Source organism: Triticum dicoccoides, chromosome 4B (assembly GCF_002162155.2).
Source record: "Triticum dicoccoides isolate Atlit2015 ecotype Zavitan chromosome 4B, WEW_v2.0, whole genome shotgun sequence".
In the NCBI taxonomy this organism is placed as follows: Eukaryota; Viridiplantae; Streptophyta; class Magnoliopsida; order Poales; family Poaceae; genus Triticum; species Triticum dicoccoides.
In genome coordinates, this window is record NC_041387.1 from 496,668,306 (window position 1) to 496,678,730 (window position 10,425).

The 10,425-nt window shown below is 40.8% G+C and overlaps 1 pseudogene; it reads right to left on the reverse strand.

The window, feature by feature from the left end:
* Positions 1-247: 247 nt before the first annotated feature.
* Positions 248-3,573, reverse strand: LOC119294417 (annotated as a pseudogene).
* Between the last annotated feature and the right edge of the window lie 6,852 nt (positions 3,574-10,425).

A 10,425-nucleotide genomic window follows, 5' to 3' on the forward strand; every position in this document is an offset into this window, starting at 1 on the left:
GCTTATGGAACTTACCCTTTTTTCGGCATTCTTCTTGTTTATTCTCGACCGTTCCTTAGCTAATTCTGAATCCTTGAATTTCACGAAATCCTTGAATTCTTGCACATAAAATTTCTTCGCGTTTCAAATGCCAAAACACATAACTACCCTAACTATTACAGAGATTCCCCTCTCGGTGCGAAACATAGAAGAAAGTGATGATAGCTAGTGAAGCCGATCACATCCCAGATCTTTGGGTGTGAAACTTTTTCTTCGCGTGTGTCCCTTTGCGCAGTAACCATGGAAAATCTTCATCATTTAACGGGATGCTCGGGTCAATATTCACTGTGAATGGAGCAATTTCATCAAACTTTTCATAATCTTCTGACTTGTCTATCTTGTCATCCACTCCCACGATGTTTCTCTTCCCAGAAAGAACTATGTGCCGCTTTGGCTCATCGTATGATGCATTCGCTTCCTTATCTTTTCTTTTTCTTGGCTTGGTAGACATGTCCTTCACATAGAAAACATGTGCCACATCATTGGCTAGGACGAATGGTTCGTCTGCATACGCAAGATTGTTGAGATCCACTGTTGTCATTCCATATTGCGGGTCTTCCGTTACCCCGCCTCGTGTCATATTGACCCATTTGCACCGAAATAAAGGGACCTTTAAACCACGTCGATAGTCAAGTTCCCATATGTCCTGTATATAACCATAATATGTTTCCTTTCCCGTCTTGGTTTCTGCATCAAAGCGGACACCACTGTTTTGGTTGGTGCTCTTCTTATCTTGGGCGATCGTGTAAAATGTATTACCATTTATCTCATACCCTTTGAAAGTCATTATATTCGAAGATGGTAACTGGGACAGCAAGTACAGGTCATCTTCAATAGAGGTGTCATGCATGGTACGTGTCTGCAACCAGCTGGTGAAACTCCTGATTTGTTCACGTGTAGTCCAGTCATCAGACCGCTCCGGGTGTTTGGAGCGTAGCAAATTCTTGTGTTCATCCATATACGGAGCCACCAAGGCGGAATTCTGTAGAACTGTGTAGTGTGCTTCAGTGAGAGAATGTCCGTCTATACATATTATTCCTAGCGTGCCTTTTCCATCCAGTCTGCCCTTATGCCGCGATTCAGGAACACCAATCGGCTTAAGGTCAGGAATAAAGTCAATACAAAACTCAATGATCTCCTCATTTTGATGGCCCTTGGAGATGCTTCCTTCTGGCCTAGCACGGTTATGAACATATTTCTTTAAGACTCCCATGAACCTCTCAAAGGGGAACATATTATGTAGAAATACAGGACCCAAAACGTTAATCTCTTCGCATAGGTGAACTAGGACGCGCGTCATGATGTTGAAGAAGGATGGTGGGAACACCAACTCGAAACTGACAAGACATTGCACCAAATCATTCTGTAACCTTGGTATGATTTCTGGATCGATTACCTTCTGAGAGATTGCATTGAGAAATGCACATAGCTTCACAATGGCTAATCGAACGTTTTCCGGTAGAAGCCCCCTCAATGCAACCGAAAGCAGTTGCGTCATAATCACGTGGCAGTCATGAGACTTTAGGTTCTAGAACTTTTTCTCTGCCATGTTTATTATTCCCTTTATATTCGACGAGAAGCCAGACGGTACCTTAATACTGAGCAGGCATTCAAAGAAGATTTCCTTCTCTTCTTTGGTAAGAGCGTAGCTTGCATGACCTTGATGTATGTCATCTTCTCCGTGCATACATTGCTGGTCCTCCCGTGCCTCAGGTGTATCTTTTGTCTTCCCATACACGCCCAAGAAGCCAAGCAGGGTCACGCAAAGATTCTTCGTCACATGCATCACGTCGATTGCGGAGTGGACCTCTAGGTCTTTCCAATATGGCAGGTCCCAAAATATAGATTTCTTCTTCCACATGGGTGCGCGTCCGTCAGCGTCCTTTGGAACAGGTTGTCCGCCAGGACCCTTTCCAAATATCACCTTCAAATCCTTGACCATATCATGTACATCAGCACCAGTACGGTGGCGAGGCTTCGTCCGGTGATCCGCCTCACCTTTGAAATGCTTGCCTTTCTTTCTTACGGGATGCCTGCTCGGAAGAAATCGACGATGTCCCAGGTACACATTCTTCTTACAACTATTCAAATATATACTGTCGGTATCATCCAAACAGTGCGTGCATCCGTGGTATCCCTTGTTTGTCTGTCCTGAAAGGTTACTGAGAGCAGGCCAATCATTGATGGTCATGAACAGCAATGCCTTTAGGTCAAATTCTTCCTGTTTGTGCTCATCCCATGCATGTACACCTGTTCCATTCCACAGTTGTAAGAGTTCTTCAACTAATGGCCTTAGGTACACATCAATGTCGTTGCCGGGTTGTTTAGGGCCTTGGATGAGCACTGGCATCATAATGAACTTCCGCTTCATGCACAACCAAGGAGGAAGGTTATACAAACATAGAGTCACAGGCCAGGTGCTATGGTTGCTGCTCTGCTCCCCAAAAGGATTAATGCCATATGCGCTTAGACCAAACCATACGCTCCTTGCGTCATCTCCAAACTCCTTCCCGTACTTTCTTTCGATTTTTCTCCACTGCGACCCGTCAGTGGGTACTCTGAACTTTCCGTCTTTCTTACGGTCTTCTCTGTGCCATCGCATCGCCTTGGCATGCTCTTTGTTTTGGAACAAACGTTTCAACCGTGGTATTACAGGAGAATACCACATCACCTTGGCAGGAATCTTCTTCCTGGGGCGCTCGCCCTCGACATCACCATGCTCATCGCGGCTGATCTTATAGCGCAATGCACCACATACCGGGCAAGCGTTCAAATCCTCGTACTCACCGCGGTAGAGGATGCAATCATTAGGGCATGCATGTATCTTCTGCACCTCTAACCCTAGAGGGCAGACAACCTTCTTTGCTTCGTACGTACTCTCGGGCAATTCGTTGTCCTTTGGAAGGATATCCTTTATCATTACCAGCAACTTTCCAAATCCCTTGTAAGATACACCATTCTCTGCCTTCCATTGCAGCAATTCCGGTGTGGTGCCCAGCTTTTTCTTGTCACCTATGCAATTCGGGTACAACAATTTTTTGTGATCCTCTAACATGCGCTGCAACTTCTTCTTCTCCAAATAACTTGTGCATTTTCTCTTTGCATCGGCAATGGCCCGACCTAGATCATCAACGGGCTCATCTGATGCCTCTTCTTCAGCTTCTTCCCGCATTGCCGGCTCAGCTTCTTCCCGCATTACCGGCTCAGCTTCTTCCCCCATTGTTGTATCATCGTATTCAGGGAACCCATGGCCAGGATAGCTGTGTCGTCCTCTTCTTCTTCATTGTCTTCCATCATAATCCCTCTTTCTCCGTGCTTGGTCCAAACATTATAGTGGGGCATGAAACCGGACTCAAACAGGTGGACGTGAATGGTTCTTGACGTAGAGTAATTGCGATCATTCTTACAGCCAACACATGGACAAGGCATAAAACCATCTGCCCGCTTGTTTGCCTCAGCCGCAAGCAGAAAAGTATGCACGCCCTCAACGAACTGGGGAGAGCATCGGTCATCGTACATCCATTGTCGGCTCATCTTCATTACACAACACCGAATAGACCAAATTAATACAAGTTCATACATAAAGTTCATACAACACTTAAATGCAACAAACAAATAACTCTCTAGCTACAGCATTTAAATGCAACAACAAATGCGATCAAGATCGCAACTAAGGTAACAATTGATCCAACAGCATAATGATACCATCCATTGCCGGCTCATCTTCATTACACAACACCGAACTAAGGTAACATCAAGATCTTCAAGCACATTTTCTCCATCTTGATCTTGTGATCATCGACGACATCGGCAACATGCAACTCCAATTCCATCTTCTCCCCCTCAATTCTTTTCAATTTTTCTTTCAAGTACTCGTTTTCTCTTTCAACTAAATTTAACCTCTCGACAATAGGGTCGGTTGGAATTTCTGGTTCACATACCTCCTAGATAAAAATATCTATGTCAACTTGATGGGCATAATTATTTGTCATAAACACGAAATGCAACAAATACTTTAAAAGAGAATATACCACATCCAAATCATAACAAGGACGAGGGCCGACGGGGACGGATATCAAAACCATGGCACTATGTATAACAAACAACATACGGGTAAGATAATTATTATACGAGTAACTATATATCCAAATCACACAAACATCATTTTTTTATATAAAATTTCATGAACAAGAGGCTCACCACAAGGTGGTGCCGGCGACGGGACGGTGCGGGCGATCGACGGTGGTTACGACAGAGATTTAGAAGGCACTAAGTAAACCACACCTACATATGCAAACTAAGTGTTATTTTGACCTCAAATTGCATATAAATCAAATAGTACCACATATAATTCCTCCCAAATTACTAAAACCCACAATTAATCACTATATAAACCAATGCAAGAGCTAATCTAGCAATGAGAGATGAAAGGACAAAGTTGCTAACCTTGGTGATCATTTGAATGGATGAGGGCCTGCAAATCTTGACAAATTTGGGGCAAATTTTGTGATGAACTCGAGAGGAAGAAGGGAAGAACAAAAGAGAGGGAGAGGGGAAAGGGGGAAGAACAGAGTGCGGGTGGACGAAGGATTTATATAGGACGACCTTTAGTACCGGTTCGTGCCACGAACCGGTACTAAAGGTGCTGGAAGGGCCCCACTCTGACAACATCCTGCCACCACTCTCATTAGTACCGGTTCGTGGCACGAACTGGTGCTAAAGGTTTGCCACGAACCGGTACTAAAGAGCTCCTCCCGGCTAGCCGTTGGAACCGGCACTAATGGACACATTAGTGCCAGTTCTGTTACAAACCGGGACTAATGTGTCTCACATTTGACCCTTTTTCTACTAGTGGAGAGCAACAACAACAACAACAACAACAACAAAAATAACAACAAAAACAACAACACAACCCTGTTTGGATACTCAACTTAGCTAGAGGTTAGAGTTAGTTACTAGCTCATGACTAACCCTGAACTAACTACTCCCTTCGTTCCTTTATATAAGGTGCATTTGCTTTTTGATATAATTCCAGAATGTAAGGTGCATTTGTTGTAATTCCTCACAATTCCCTTTTTAGCCCTCTACAAAAAGGAAACTATCTTTCTGCTGATTGTTTGTATCTCTTCTTGTACCAAAAGAAGGAAATTATCTCTCTTTCAATTGCATGTACCTCTTACTTTCCTAGACTAACTGATTAGTTGCCACTAACCAACAAATTTGCCAAGGGTAAGTTCATCCTAACATGTCCATAATTATCTGCCTTGGTCACCATGCCGAAAATAATACACCTTACATAAAGGAATGGAGGGAGTACATCCTAAGAGGTGTTTGGATGACAGGGTTAGATTGACAATAAATGCACTAGGAGAACTAGATCCAATTAGCACCTCTTGGGTTGGATGGTTTTTGTAGGTGTGTTAGATGCAACTAGCTCAAACTAGACCTCATGTTTGGATATACTTTAGGGCTATTTGAGCACGAACTAGCTCAAACTAACTCTAACCCATGGATACAACAATAGTAATCAGCTGATAATTTGTAAGAATGAAATAAACTCCTTCCGGCCCATAATATAAGCTGTTAATTCATCTAATATGTGAGTATATTGGATGTTATAAGATATTATAAAAGATTGTTGTACTACATCATTGTGCAATTGCTGTTTAGCTTCTATTATTAACTTGGTGCTTTTAGGTACATATGTCATTGGTAAAGATCCGTGCTTCGACCCTTTCTGCGTATGGGGAAATGAGATATCAATGAACCAACATCAAGTGAGGAAGCTGATAAAGATTGTTAGTAAAATGGGTCAAAATATGGCAATTAAACTATTTGTTTAAACTTTATCCAAGACAACAGTGAACTGCAGGATGGTAAGTAAGAACACTGCAACCTTCTTTTTACTGCCCATAATGAGTTGTGTTAGATGACAATGTCTGAATCCTTTTCCTTTGCAGTGGTTCCCAAGGTAGTTTACTCAAGATTACCTCTCAAACTACATGATTGGTGGGCATGCAAAGGTTAAAGTATTTCTACCAGAACACGATGATTATCTAGATGTTTTCATGAAGACCGTGAAGGATGGGCAGTCTGCCATCACAAGGGGTTGGCCTAGAGTCATGCGTGCCTTCTACATGGAGGTGGGCACAATATGGGCATTCTGCTTCACCTTGTTCAGCAACCAGAATGTATTTCTCCTATTTCTTTACCGTCTTTATTAATAGTACAAGTATACAACTATGGTTCATCATTCTTTATTTGGTCTTATGTAATTCTTGAACATATGTACCTATGAATCGAATAATGCATTTGTTGTTTGAACCTGATGGATATGAATAAAGCTGTAGCATACATTCAAATTCAAATTCAAATCCAGTACAACTTGAAATAGCAGCAATTAAATTACGATGAAATTACACTCTCCAGGTTGTTGCAGCACACACGGTTGGTAAAACACAAACATTTGCGATATACACCATTATCCGACACGGTTCATCGTGAGGAAATATGTGCAAGCATGCACATAGTTGCTATTTGCAAAGCGTGCGCGATGTCAGACAATATCACAAATGGTGTGGGCAAACTAAACTTTTGTGATAGTTGCCATATCGTACACGATTCGCAACCATGAACTGTTTCTGATGAAGTATGCATCATAAACATTGCACCACAGAATAGCGCGTGCGATAGTTGTCGTGTACGACGATGTTACGATGGTCCAAAATTTCGTAATCCTGTCCGAAACTCATACGATGATTAGCTAATCTTCTTAATTAGTTATCGCATATGGTTTGGGAAAAGCGAATGTGTGTGATTGTATGCTTATCATACATGTTCTATGATAGTGAACCGTTTGTGATGGGCCGCGCATCATAAACGTAGCACCATAGAATACCGACTGTGATGGCAATGCAAGCAAAAACGAGTAGGAGTACTATATATGCATCTTGGCTCCCTATTCCCGACAGTTTCTAGGTCGTGTGGGAAGGACCCGCCTATCACCTACACTCACTTGGCGACGGTTCCAAATGCCATCGCGGAAAGGGGTTAAAAATTGTTTGTATAGCACCAATGTGTACTAGTGCCATACCCGTGTACTCAAGTCTCCTTTGGTGGGGATGATGATGAAGGTGGTAGTGATGAGGTGGTAGCATCACACTTCAGGCTCAAAAGGTAATCCAATCTACAAATGTTGCTCTGGAGGGCAATGATTTGCTCTTGTAACATAATATTTTCACGAGTCAGATATTTATTTTGAACACGAACTGTTTCAAAGGCTCTAAAGTCTTCAATTTTAGTAGGGGTGAGATGATTGTAATATGGTTGAAGGATATCTTCTTCTGCTGGCATGATCTGCCCTCCTGTTTGAGCTTGATCTCCCATAGCTTCCTTGTCCTCCTTGATGGCTTCCTTTGGTACCTCTCTTTTTAGTTATATCTTTGTTAACCAATCATCTTCTTCTACGTTGTTGGAGGGGGAAGAAGACATGATGCCTGGCTTGGTAGATCTGATAGAGAAACAACATGAAACAAAAACAGAGGATTTTTCTATGATGCGGTGGTCAAATAGTCCGGGAGTATATATAAAGATTTTTTATCTTGGGAAGCAAGAATATGAAAGGAAAATAGAGTCAGGAAGGTGCCCGAGGGCACCACAACCCACCAGGACAGGCGAGAGAGGGTAGGTGCGCCCTGATGTATCGTGCTCACCTTGGTTGCCTTCCTGGTTATTTCTTATTTTCCTAATTTTTCTAATATTCCAAAACTGACAAAAAATATTTTTACAGATTTTTGATAGTCCGTTTACTTACCGTATCACGTACCTCCTCTTTTTAAAGATTCTAGAGTGTTCCGAAAGGTTTCTTTTGTGTGTTCCTCCGGTGTCATGGTTTGGATAATATTGCTTTCAATTAATAGGCGTACCTGAGATATAGTGTTTATTTTTTTGTCCATTGACCACCTTCGGGTGAGTACATTCGACATTATTAATCTTGATAGCTCCAAAGTGATAAACTTCTTCAATAATATATGGTCCTTCCCATTTGGAAAAAAGTTTTCCTGCAAAAAATCTAAAACGAGAGTTGTACAAAAGAACATATTCTCCAACTTTGAATTCCCGCTTTTGGATTCTTTTATCATGCCATCTTTTAACTTTTTCTTTGGATAGTTTGGCAGTTTCATAAGCTTGGGTTCTCCATCCATCTAGTGAGCTAATATCAAATAATCTCTTTTCACCGGCAAGTTTGAATTCATAATTGTGTTCTTTAATTGCCCAATATGCTTTATGTTCTAACTCAAGAGGCAAATGGCAAGCTTTTCCATATACCATTTTGTATGGCGACATACCATAGATTTTTATAAGCTATTTCTTAGACCAATTCTTTCAGGGCCTATTGACAGTTTTTTGTAATATTAGTTTTCTTTCTCTATTGCTAACTTCTCCTTGACCACTAGATTGAGGATGATAGGGTGATGCAATTCTATGGCTAACATCATATTCAGCAAGCATTTTTCCGAAAGCGCCATGAATAAAGTGTGAACCACCATCAGTCATTAAATATCTAGGGACTCCAAGCCTTGGAAAATCTACTTCTTTAAGCATTTAATGGAAGTATTGTGATGAGCACTAGTACTTGGAATAGCTTCTACCCACTTAGTGACATAATCAATAGCAACCAAAATATGTGTATACCCATTAGAGGAAGGGAAAGGTCCCATATAATCAAAAACCCAAACATCAAATGGTTCAACAACAAGTGAATAATTCATAGGCATTTCCTGACGCTTATCGATATTACCAATTCTTTGACATTCATCACAAGACAAGACAAACTTACGGGCATCCTTGAAAAGAGTAGGCCAATAAAAACCAGATTGCAATACCTTATGAGCAGTGCTATCTCCTGCATGATGACCTGCATAGGCTTTGGAGTGACATTTCCATAGGATTTGTTCCTGTTCATGCTCAGGTACAGAACGTCTAATAATACCATCTACTCCCTATTTATAAAGATGTGGGTCATCCCAAAAGTAATGTCTTAGATCGTAGAAGAATTTTTTTCTTTTGTTGGTATGTGAAACTATGTGGCATAAATTTAGCAACAATATAGGTAGCATAGTCAGCATACTAAGGAGTGTTATGAGAAGCACTTATTACGGCTAGTTGTTCATCAGTAAAGCTATCATCAATGGGTAGTGGGTCATCAAGAATATTTTCTAACCTAGACAAGTTATTAGCTACGGGGTTCTCAGCTCCTTTCCTATCAATGATATGTAAATCAAATTCTTATAGCAAGAGAACCCACCTAATGAGTCTAGGTTTAACATCTTTCTTTTCCATAAGATATTTTATAGCAGCATGATCTGTGTCAACAATTACTTTGGAATCAACAATGTAAGATCTGAATTTATCACAAGCAAACACAAATGCTAAAAATTCCTTTTTAGTAGTAGCATAATTTCTTTGGGCACTGTCTAGAGTTTTACTAGCATAATGGATAACATTTAATTTCTTATCAACTCTTTGTCCTAGAACATCACCAACGGCATAATCACTAGCATCACACATAATCTCAAAAGGGAAGTTCCAATCAGGTGGTTGAACAATAGGTGCAGAAGTTAAGGGTTTCTTAAGTGTTTCGAAGGCTTTTACACAATCATCATTAAAAACAAATGGAACATCCTTTTGTAAATGAATAGTAAGAGGCCTAGAAATTTGAGAGAAGTCTTTAATAAACCTCCTATAGAAACTAGCATGACCAAGGAAACTATGAATACCTTTAATATCTTTAGGACATGGCATTTTCTCAATTGTATCGACTTTAGCTTTATCCACCTCAACACCTCATTCAGAAATTTCATGCCCAAGACAATGCCTTCATTAACCATAAAGTGGCACTTCTCCCAATTCAAGATGTAACACCCTGGTTTTTGGCCCTTTCTTTTTCTTTTGGATTTGTTTGGTTTGTGCTCTGATTTTCTTTTTTGGGCAGTTCTGTGGACTTGAAACCTGTGAGATCATCACCACTTGTTCTCTCAAGTGGTTCATCATTTCCAAATCTCTCCCAAGGTCATGCCATTTTTCCATTCTAGCCTAACTACAAAATTCTTATTCTAAGGAATATTGTTTTTTCTATTAAAGTAATAACCTTGTTTGGCCTAGGTTGTGAAGCAACCTATATTTCTTTCTTCCAAAAAAATCCCTTGTTTGGATCATATATGCCCGAAATATGTCCAAACTTTCCTTTCCTATCCCAAACATGATTCACCAATATTCATTCTTCAATTATGTCCAGACTGGCACTTTGTGAAGGAAGTGCCACCTATCCTTTCTTATTTACTCAAAAAAATTGGGCATTCTTTCATGTCCAAATCATTGCCACAT